Source organism: Anastrepha obliqua, chromosome 3 (genome assembly GCF_027943255.1).
Source record: "Anastrepha obliqua isolate idAnaObli1 chromosome 3, idAnaObli1_1.0, whole genome shotgun sequence".
NCBI classification, from domain to species: domain Eukaryota; kingdom Metazoa; phylum Arthropoda; class Insecta; order Diptera; family Tephritidae; genus Anastrepha; species Anastrepha obliqua.
The window spans coordinates 54,990,317-55,002,434 of NC_072894.1; the positions used below are offsets into that span (position 1 = coordinate 54,990,317).

At 36.3% G+C, this 12,118-nt stretch overlaps 1 protein-coding gene across 1 annotated transcript in view; it reads left to right on the top strand.

Moving 5' to 3' along the window:
• The window catches only part of LOC129242008 (SCY1-like protein 2), a 151,307-nt gene that overhangs the window by 118,925 nt on the left and 20,264 nt on the right, over positions 1 to 12,118 (top strand). The gene's annotated exons all lie outside the window — the stretch shown is intronic.

A 12,118-nucleotide genomic window follows, 5' to 3' on the forward strand; every position in this document is an offset into this window, starting at 1 on the left:
GTTCGCATATACGAATATTCGCATAAATAACTGTAACTAACCAACATTGCTGCTTTGTTTTTGTAATGTGTGTACTAAGCAAATGTGTATCTTGTTCGTTTCATACCATTAATGCAGGTCGTACTCGCCTTCGCACGCTCGTCAAATGATAAAAAGTTACATTCTCCTACATTTAGTATATCTTAATCGTTTTCGTACAAATAACTCGAAGGAAGCCTTTATCTTTCTAATTTGAATAAAATCAAAACGTACCTACTATATTAACTGTTCATGGAAGTTATGACGGATGAAGTGGTTAGTGTAGAGGTGGTATGGGCGGCGTGAAACTGTTTAAAGTTAGTTTTGAAACCTTTTAATAAAAAAATGTCAATCCTATAATATTATATACACCTATACCGCTAGTTACAGTAACCGCTTCATAATTATATATTCTTATTTCAATTCCAATTTATTGTTTTCTCATGTACTTATTTGCATTTTGCCGTTATTTATGCCCTTCGAAATTTATTTACGATTCCCGTTTGATGGTATTCGAAACCTTACACCCTCAATATAATTTAAAATAAACTGTTTTCGTTGGAATGTAATTGCAATTAATTGTTTTCTTACGCTGATTTTTTGTATGGCAAGGTTAACAAATAAAATATGAAAAGTGTAGAAATTTGAAATAGAATACATAGCTGGGAGTGGTTTAATAAGTCTTGGAACCTCTATTCTAAATAATCACATTTTCGCTCAATGTGATTCGTTCAACGTTTCTCCAATTTTTGGTGTCCACCTAATTATAAGATACGCTCAAAAAATGCTTCCCGTTCATAGGTGACCTCTTCATTTGACCTGCACTTCAAAAAATTATTATCTTTCATAAATGACCTCGTCATTCGACCCAAACATCCTACCGTTGAACTATTTCTTCATATTGAGTAACAGAAACTAATCGTAGGAGAAAATGTAGGATGAGAAAGCAATAAGCAACCTTCGTATTCGTAGATTTTTAGCTGCCTATGAGTGAGCTAAAGTAGTCATTACTCTTGCACTCTAGACTCTTGTATCAAGAGAAGAGGCTGTTTGAAGCCACTTTGTATTTTTGTCTATGCAAACGTGAATCAAACATGGTGCATTTGATTATTCGAGTCAATTATGTGTTGTTGTTTAATATGCAAGGCCTATTATTTTATTCCCGGCCGCTGTAGCCGAATGGGTTGGTGCGTGACTCCCATTCGAGTGGTTTGAATCTAATAGCGATCGCTCCTCGGCAGGCAATGGTAAACCTACGAGTGTATTTCTGCCATGAAAAAGATCCTCAAAAAAACCATTTGCCGTTCGGAGCCGCTTTAAAAGTTTAGATCCCTCCATTTGTGGAACAACATCAAGACGCACACCACAAATAGGAGGAGCAGCTCTGCCAATCACTTAACAGAAGTGTACACGCCAATTATATAAGTACATATATATTTTTTATTTCATGCATTTCAATCTTTAAAACAATTTTCATAATGCATCTTTAGAGTTCTTTAGAACTTCTGTTTTCCCCCTTCAAGCGTCTCAAAACGCTTTCCGCGAAGTGGTAGCTTGAGGCATGCGAACAGGAAAATGACAAGTGGGACCATGTGAAGTGAAAACGGAACTTTTTTTTAGTTGAATAGTCATAGTCGTATATTTAGTCGATTTCGTCGTATACACAAAAGTATAGGCCTCATTGTAGGGAGTAGGAAATGTTAGGCTGCATTCGCTATTTGATAAATTATAATTTTGATAACTGAAATTATATTTGACAAATGAAATTATATTTGATAAATGCTTAATCTTATCTATGAGTTGTAACTTTTAAATATTTAAAGTTGTACATGACTTAATTCCGTTCTACCGGCCAGACACGAGCATATTTTTGTATTAATATAAATACATAACTGTTTTCATTTATTTCATGTGAGTGTCAGTGTATTTTTTATTTCGCCGTGGTCTTTTCAAATTTTCATGCCGATTCATAAAATTCCTTATTTTAATGTTATACTCGTACATCTCGTATTATTTTCAATCTCTAAGCAAATTCTCTACCAACCATTTTATATTTTTAATTGTTAATTGGTTATTATCGCGGTTAATTGGAAATTATCGCGGCTTGTACGGAGCATGATCGTGAGTATACGTTTTCGCTTTGACTTTACAACGCGTGATGTAAATTAAAACTTTACCCGTTGGGTTGCGTTTTTAAAAATATTTGCGGAGCGATCTCCGACTTCTTTATTTGAGCCTTTTACTAAAACTGAACTTACAATACTTTCTTAATTCTAAGCATAAGCCAAAAGCAAAGCCAAATTGAGAATGTCACCTGCTTTGCCGCGTGATCTCGTTCCTGGAATTTCGTTGTGAAATATATCACACAGTAAATAAGCAGACAAAGCGTCAGCATAATTGCAATGAAGCGGATGCGCGTGCAACGAGTCGCTTGCAGCGTATGCAGCATTAACTCCTCCCCACTGAAATTCGATTGTCCTCAATCGCCTTTAAAAATATGACAGGTCGTTTACACTCATCGTGGATGCGCGAATCGAGGTCGGGGGTTGAATGTTGGTTAGAATTATTGGTGTCACCGGGAGGTTGTTTGATTCGGTGATTTTAGTTGCTTTATTTGTTAAATTTGATGAAAATTTGCATAGACGTATCAGAAGGGCTGTGATGGCTATTATGACAATAAATGCTGTCATCGAGACTTCACCTACTATGGTTCCAAATCGTAGTGTTTTGATTTCATTCGTGTTATTCATATGTAATTCCTTTAGGCTTTCAAGAGTCAAAATATTTTCCCATTTTTCCTCTATTGGTGTTACCTTTAGTGGGGGAGCTTCAATGTTCCGAAATACTTTGTCCTTAATAATTATTGTGGTTTTGCTGAACTTTATCAAGTATGTTCCGGTAAGTTGTCTTTCTTTATTTTCCTGGCGGATGGTTCCATTAAAATCTTGTAGGAAAATTAGTCCGGGGTGGATTTCCTCGATTTCTTGTATGTGTTGGCTGTTACTGTAGGTACATGTTGATGCTAAGCTTTTGATTATGTTTGGTATGCATGTATTATTACTTAAGTCTACTACTTGTTCTTTATCACAAATATTAATTTTATAATGCTTGATACATTGGTTCCTTAAACCGTATATTTTATTTTCTTGCCTTATAATTTCATAAAAAGGTAATCTCATAATTTTTCCTGCTTCCTTTACAGGTTTCAATATATAATTATCAAAAGTAACATTTGTTGTTAATGGTATTTTCACCATATAGAGAATTATTGAATTCTTATAGATAACATTAACTTAAGCGTATTCCACCGCTTCTTCTGCTGATGCAAATGGCATCTTTTCTTGTTCTAACTTCTCGATAGCTAATTTAATTTCTAGTTTGTTTAATAAAATATAATTAATTATTCCATTTTTCGCCCATTGTATGGCGTACTTAATATTTATAACTTCTTCTTTGATTAGTCGTATCTTATTTTGAAAATGTATAGCGATTTCACTACTTAGATAACCTTCTTTTTTAATTACATTATTTATATCATTAAATCTTTTAGTTAATTCATTCATTCGTTCATTTAGTTCTTGATTTATTAAAATTTGCTTATTGTTATTAATATTTAATTCATTCATATTTTTACCTAATATTTCGAAGTCATCGTGGTCTGGGGTACCAGCGATGTACTTCCATGCTGTTCCAATTATATTAATTGATCTTTTAGATTTATTGGTATTAAGAGGCTTTAGACTTTGCAGAATTTCGTTTGTTTGGTTTAATTCTTGTGATAGGATGCGATAGAATAGATTCGTAATTGGGATATTTTTGTCAACGTACGTCTGCACTTGTTGTAGAAATTTTTCGTATATGGTCAAGTCAATGATATGTACCATTTTAAAGGTTCCGTCCGCTATTTTTGTCTGTCCACTGTTTATGGTTACCAAATGTGACGACGTGTAGTCCAGTATTTGTAAGTCTGCTGCGACTTCGCAAAGGAATAGAATTCTGAAAAATTCGAAGCAATGGGTTTCTTAATTTCTTTTTTTTAATTTATGTCCTTCATGATTTGATATGGCTTTTATGAATGGTTTTTCCAGATTGTGTTAAAACTGTGGTGTTTTTGTCTTGGGCAACTATTTCTTTTCTATATCTTGGGGTTAATTTATTGCCAAGTCTTTTGTTTATCCTGACATATATGGTTTCTCCTACAGCATATGCTTTGGGTGGTTCTTTATTTTTATTGTGGTAGTTCAGGTCTGCCTCTTGTTTGTCCTGTAATTTTTTTATCGTTTCCTGTCGGTCTTTTTCAAGTAAATTTGGGTCACTACTAACCCTTCTGCCAAAGAATATTTCTACCGGTTTCTTTCCTGTTGTTGAGTGTACTGAAAAATTGTATTCTTTAACTGATTTTTCCAGGAGTTCATTAAATGTTCGGTGTGTCTTCTCTGTTTTGAGGCATCGTATAATTTCTTGGAGGGTAGAATGGAAGCGTTCAATTTGGCCATTTACACAGCTTGTGTACGGTGGTGTGCGGAAGATTTCAATGCCGAACTCATTTTCGATCATGAAATTTATGGAGGATGAATTGAATGATTTTTCATTGTCCATTATCAGTTTCTCGGGTACTAGGGAGAAAAGAATATCCCTCAAGGGTTTTCTAATGTCCTCAGTTGCTCTGGATTTAACTATTTTCGCAATTGCATACTTAGAAAACTTGTCTATGGCAGTTAAAATTACTTTTTTGTCAGTTAGAAAAATGTCTATGTGGACTAATTGACCTGGATATTGTGGAATAGGGGTGGCCTGAATTTCCTGTTTCCTAGGGTGGCGGTCATATTTGTTTTCTATGCATACTGTGCACTTTTTTATAATGTTATTTATTTTTTGAGTCATGGAGGGGAAATAGTATTTTTCTATTATTTGGATTTTGTTTTCTCTACAGTTTCTATGTGCTCGTATGTGTGTTCGGATTATAATAATAGGACTATGAATAAGTTCGTGCGGTTTTTTTTCGAAATTTGAAACTTTATTGACGTAAAATGGTTACAAATTTAATATTCAAAGTATTGTCCATCGCTTACTACTACTTTTTCCCATCTTTCTGGCAATTCACGGATTCCCTTTGTGAAAAATTCGGTCGGTTTTGCCGCAATCCACGAATCGATCCATTTTTTGACTTCATCGTAATTACGGAAGTGCTGGTCAGCCAGGCCATGTTGCATCGATCGGAAGAGATAGTAATCGGATGGCGCAAGGTCTGGACTATACGGCGGGTGGGGTAGGACATCCCATTTGAGCGTTTCTAAGTATGTTTTGACCACTTGTGCAACATGTGGCCGAGCATTGTCATGTTGCAAAATAACTTTGTCGTGTCTATCGGCGTATTGCGGCCGTTTTTCTCGCAGTGCGCGGCTCAAACGCATCAATTGTCGTCGGTAGACATCCCCCGTAATCGTTTCATTCGGTTTCAGTAGCTCATAATACACAACACCCAGCTGGTCCCACCAGATACACAGCATAACCTTCAGGCCATGAATATTCTGCGCCGACGTCAATGTTGAAGCATGGCCAGGGTATCCATACGTTGCCCGACGTTTTGGATTGTCGTAATGGACCCACTTTTCATCGCCAGTCACAATTCGATGCAAAAAACCCTTTCTTTTGTGCCGTTGAAGCAGTTGTTCGCATGCCATAAAACGGCGTTCAACGTCTCTTGGCTTCAATTCATACGGCACCCAATGGCCTACCTTTCGGATCATTCCCATGGCTTTTAAACGTTTGGAAATGGTTGATTGATCAACTCCCAAAGTTTTTGCAACCTCTTCTTGCGTTTGAGCCGGATCTTGATCGAGCAATTCCTCCAATTCGGTATCCATGAACTTTGGCGGCGCACCCTCGCGTTCTTCGTCTTCCAAGCCAAAATCACCACTTTTAAAGCGTGCAAACCACTTCTGGCACGTTCGCTCAGCTAGAGCATGCTCACCATAAACTTCCACCAAGATACGATGACTTTCGGCTGCTTTTTTCTTCATATTAAAATAATGAAGAAGAATTCCCCGCAAAAACACATTATTTGGCACGAAATTCGACATTTTCAAGTGTGGTAAAAATATTGTTGTTTACGCTTCAAATAAAAAACTTATACTGACGTTTCTGCCTTACGACAGTAGCTCTCCAATGAATGTTTGGAAATGTGGATCGATGGAATAATAATCAAGTTACGCCATCTGTTGTAAAACCGCACGAACTTATTCATAGTCCTATTATCTTCTTGCAATTGTTCATCTGTAATATCTTCTACTTGTTTTTGTGTAAATCTGACTTTGCAATTGTTGAAATATTGTGGGTAAATGTCTTGTATTAGTCCCATTGTTCGTTCGTCTGTCTTTGTACCGTTAATTAGTGATGGGTTCAGATAGCGTTTGAGAAGTTGTATTATTTTGTTTGAATCGTAATATGGTTCGGTGATTATGTGCCTGTGAAAAGTGGGAAAAACAATTTTAAATTGGTACGTCGAAATATTGTTTGTTGTAAGAAAGATTTGATTTTTAAATACGTTGATTGGTGCATCAACGCTGTGGATTAAGTTGTGGGAAGAGCTCTCATCACTGTGTTGCGTTACCGTTAAGAAATTTAATTGTTCCGTTTGCGGAATTCTCGAAAGAGCATCTGCGACGACGTTAGCTTTTCCTGGCTTATAATGCAGTTCGAAATTATATTCTTCGAGAATCGCCTTCCACCGTTTCATTTTACTATTATTATTTTTGTTGCTCAGAGCATAGGTGAGCGGTTGATGATCGGTGTAAATTTTTACCTTTGATCTACCGTATAAGAAATTTCTTAACGTATTCAGAGACCAAATAATTGTTTCGCGTAGTTTTCCTCAGTTTTGCTTAACGTTCTGGATATAAACGTAATCGGTTTGTCATCTTGTGACAGTACCGCACCTATTGCAAAATTAAACGCATCAGTTGTTAACGTGAATTCCTTTTCGAAATTCGGATATGCTAATATCAAGTCCTCGGAGGGGAGGGCTACTTTCAACTTATGAAATGCTTCGATTGCATCGGCGTTTAAGTTAATTTTAACTTTTGAGGATTGATTTTTGGACATTCGTCCTTCCTCCCCTCTTAAAAGGGATGTCAGGGGCTTAGCGAGCCTTGCATAATCACGTACAAAGCGGCGGTAATACCCTGATAGACCTAAGAATGAGCGCAATTCTTTTAAAGTTTTAGGATACGATATCCTTTTAATTGCATCGACCTTTGCCGGATTTGTTTTAACTCCTTCTGAAGAGATTATGAATCCTAAGAATTCGACGAATTTTTTGAAAAAATTACACTTATCAAGTTGCACTTTCATGTTCGCTTCTTGAAGCGTCTTGAAGATGGATTCTAGATGACGGATATGGTCGCTTTCGGTCTTGCTGAAAATGACTATGTCGTCGATATAAACAAAACATATTTTGGCTATATGATCACGTAATACATCATCAAGTGCCCTCTGAAAAATTGAAGGGGCATTTTTTAAGCCAAAAGGTAACCGAGTGAACTCGTATTTACCATTACTTATTGAAAAAGCTGTTTTTTCAATGTCTGATGCTTTAAGAGGGATCTGATGAAACCCACTCTTTAAGTCCAGCACGGAAAAGAACTGGTTTTTCCCTAGTCGCGTAAGGACATCGTTGAGCTCTGGGATCGGGTATCTATCTGCGATAGTTTGCTCATTCAGCTTTCGGTAGTCAACAACAACTCTGTATTGCTTATTTCCTGCGGATTCGGGTTTTTTTGGCACAATCCATACGGGGGAATTGTATGGAGATCTAGATTGGCTTATTATGCCATCTTTTAACATTTCTTGAATTTGAGTTTCTACTTCCGATTTTAGGGAAGTTGGGTAAGAATAATAGCGGGTATATACTGGTGTATCGGTCTTAGTTCGAAATTCGCCTATTACTTTGGTTGTATAAGTGAGTTATGTATCTGGTTCTGCGAAAAGATTTGGGAATTTATTTGCTAAATTTCTTAGCGAGTATTTCTGTTCTTGTCATGGTCATCATATGGTCATCTTTAATGCTGATTGTGTTGACGGTTTTTGAAATTAATTCTTTGATTTTAATTTTAATGGTGTTTCCTATAGTTACGAGGCTGTTTCTCGTATGAATAACTGCATTTAGAGCTCTACGGCTATCGTTGCCAAGTATACCATGGAACGATTTCAAAGTTGGGAGTATAAAAAATTTAAGGTTAATGTCCCTGAGATTAAAAAGATTAACGTATGTATGTTGGGTGACCTTTACGTCTCCTGCTATTGACTTTGCGTAAAAAACTTGTTCGTTAGGTATTGCCTTTTTACAAAGTTCGGTTGAATGTAATTTTTTGTAGATCCGGTGTCTATTAATAGTTTGAGAACGTCTCTACTCTCCGTCTTGCCCTAAATGTACGGTAGCGAAGAGTGCGTTAGCCTAAAAAATGTATGTCACTAGTGTCCAAATAGTCTTTGTCGTCATTGTCGGTGTTATATTGGAAATCGTCGGAATTGTTTTGGAAATCTTCGTGATCGTTTTGGTCAATGTAGTATTGCTCAGGTGGAGTTACTTGTTCTTCGTTATAGGTTTCTGAATCTATGGGAAAGTTTCTTTGCATTTTTTGTGGCGGTAGTGGATTGCCAGTTGTGGGTCTTTTTCCCACAAATTCATTTGGTTTTGGTTTGTTCATATAGTTTATGTTGTGCGTACGCATGGATGTATCAACATCCATAGGCTCTGGCCTTGGCTGTGGCTTGGGGAATGGTCGCGGCGGCGGATTGTTCATTTGCCTGAACTGCGGCGGATTATAAAATATGTTGGGTCTGTATGGACCGGAAAGGCTTGCGTGAGGCTGTGGTAAATATGCCAATTCGGGTAGAATTCTCTATTTTGTCGCGGCGGTGGCATATTAAACTTCCTTGGTGGAAGTGGAGGACGAGGATCATGCATCCTTCTATTTTGGCCGTTCATAGCATAATGAGAACGATAGTTTTGGTTCTTCAATTTCAGGCAGAGATGGAGTGCCTGAGGAAGATCTGCCGGTTCTCTTATACCGAGGAGTCTCGGCAAATCGCCTTTTAAGCCTCGAATGAAAGTCTCGAGAGCTTTGTCTCGATACGTTCGAGTTAAGAGATGCATTGATTCTGGACCGACGTCGATGCATCCAATTTTATGTAATATAAGCGACAGGTGAGAATATACCTGTTGGTAGAACTCTTTGATGGTGAGGTTACCCTGCACCAAAGAGGTCATCTGGTACTCAAGGGTACCTAAATCTCGTTTGTCATCATAGTGGAGGGTAAGGCATTTTAAAATGGCCTTCCACTCCAAAGGGGTATTGTACAACTCGAGGGCAATGTCTGCATTACCCACGATCTTGTTTCGTACGACATTAAGTATGCCATAATATTTCCGGCTTCCTCTTTGGAGCTCGTAGATCTGAAGAATGCGATCTACACTTTTCTTCCAGGAGTTAAACTCTCCTGGTTGCCCTGAGAATTCTCTAATGCATCGGACAACGTCCGGGATTTTGTCTGGATCCGAGACATTATTCGAATGACTTGGATCTATGGTAACGTCAGAGATGTCGGAAAAGTAGGAATTTGGATTCAGCGCGGCCTGTACGATGTTTCTTCCTTCTCGTTGAAAGATATTACTAACCACTCTGGTCACTACATCCGTCAACTGTGTCATATTTATTTCCGGGATGTTAGGGACAGGAGGTGGTGTTGTATTTGTGTTTAAAACTGGGGGCCTGATTAAATTGTTAGGGTTAGACATTTTCCACTTTTACTAATTTTCACTTATTAATATAACTTTCCAATTATTAGTATTAATTTTTAATTATTAATATTTTATTAATATTCAATTTTCCTTCTGTAATACCTATTCTTTAGTACTCGATTTCCTTTCTTAAATTTTCTTTTGTATATATTTATTTAACATTCTTAATATTCAAATCTTCTAATGGATTTTAATATATTTGACTTTCTTTAATATACGATTCCCTTTTGGATAGATTTAATATTTTATTTCAATTTCGGTCTTTTAGTTTCCTTGAATAAATTTAATAATATTTTTTTTTTATTGAATTCTCTTTAAAATTTCTTTCTTAATTTTCTTTTAAATTTTAATATCGTAATATCTTTTTTTTATTATTTTAGAATTCACTTTCTTTTCTTAATTTTTTCACTTTCTTATGCACTAACTTACATTAACGACAGGAAACTGGAACATTTCATGATGTCCTTCCTTTTTCGGCAGGTCCTGATAGACGGCTGATTTTTGTAGACGGTCCGGTAGAGCGGCTGGCAATTTATGCCGTCCTTTTCCTCTGCGTAGGCAGCTACTTGGGGGCCTCCTTCTCTACTCTTACGGCGTGTTTACTTTTACACTCGCGTAGACTCGTCACGAAATGGGATCAACGGATTCTTTTTAATTTAATATTATCTTTTATTATTATTTTAATAATTTTTCTTTTAATCGCACGAAGTAGCACTAAGCTATCAACGACTCGTGTATGCTGTTATCCCGTTGGGTCCCTGCTCGGGCGCCAATTAAAACTTTACCCGTTGGGTTGCGTTTTTAAAAATATTTGCGGCGCGAACTCCGACTTCTTTATTTGAGCCTTTTACTGAAACTGAACTTACAATACTTTCTCAATTCTAAGCATAACCCAATAGCGTATCCAAATTGAGAATGTCACCTGCTTTGCCGCGTGATCTCGTTCCTGGAATTTCGTTGTGAAATATATCACACGGTAAATAAGCAGACATAGCGTCAGCATAATTTCAATCAAGCGGATGCGCGTGCAACGAGTCGCTTGCAGCGTTAGCTTGTACAAATCATTTATTCTACATTATCTAAAGTGGTAATTATACACCTCTGTTTTTTGTACACTGCCGGTACACTATGCATACCTGATAGTGGAGTTCGAATATGCTTACTAGCGAGTTACTCGAGAGAAATTTAACAGGCTGAATTGAACAATAGCTGCTAGCTAATATTGGTCAGCTGTTCCTCACTGTTTGCAAATATTATTATTTTTTTCGATTTTTCGTTCTATTCGCAAGCACAAATTCGAAATCATGAGCGTAAAATAAGCATTTACGTATTCTACTACAAGTACTACTTCTCAAATTCATATAAACTTACCGTTGATAAACGTTCTCAAACTAAAAGGCACTCTTTGAATATGCTTAGTCCTCAAATTGAAGAGTCCTCAACTCCATGGAATTGAATCCATTGCTCTGATATTAGTTTGGGGAAAAGGAAATTCATTATTTTCTCGGTAGATGGGTGATATCTCATAAAATATCGATCAAAGAATTTAAAGTTTATGCTCGTTGTCAAGGCGATATTTCACACTAAAAAAATTCGCTTACTGTTTTTTTGTTTGTTCCATTCAGTTGTGAGTTACAGGATGTTAAATAGAAGTCAACAAAGAAAAAATTCGGTAACTGTAAATTTTACAGTTTTTCTTTGATAAAGGCGAAAATGCAAGCCAGGTCGCTGAAATAGTGAATAGTGAATAGAATAACAGCTAATTGCAAGCAATTTTGGTTTCGTTAATTCCGTATTTTTGATGTTAAAGAAAATGTCGATAACGTTGGAAAGGTCGATAAAATCACAGAAATAATCCAAGTTCACCGTCATGTAAGTAGTCGTATTATCGCTCAAGAGCAAAAGATCGACCATAAAACAGTTTTAAACCATTTGCGCAAAATAAAAAATGAAAATAATATATTTCTTTTGCCCCAAGCTAATATTAAGTCAAAGTATTGCCAATGATACGAAAAAAATACAAGATTACGATAACAAATTAATTTTTGTTAGTGAATAAGGTATTTGATTCACGTAAAAAAATAGATTATTAAACTTGTACATGCAGTTTATTTATGCTGCATTTATTTATAGTGTACTCAATTTAACTACATGTAAAAAATTATATTTACATTCAACCATTTTATACTGGAAGTAAAAATAAATAAATTCGGAGAATTCATGTCAAAATTAATACTCATACATAAATATCATAGAATGCGCCAGGATATCGTTATATTTCAAGTGCGCGGTCAACAA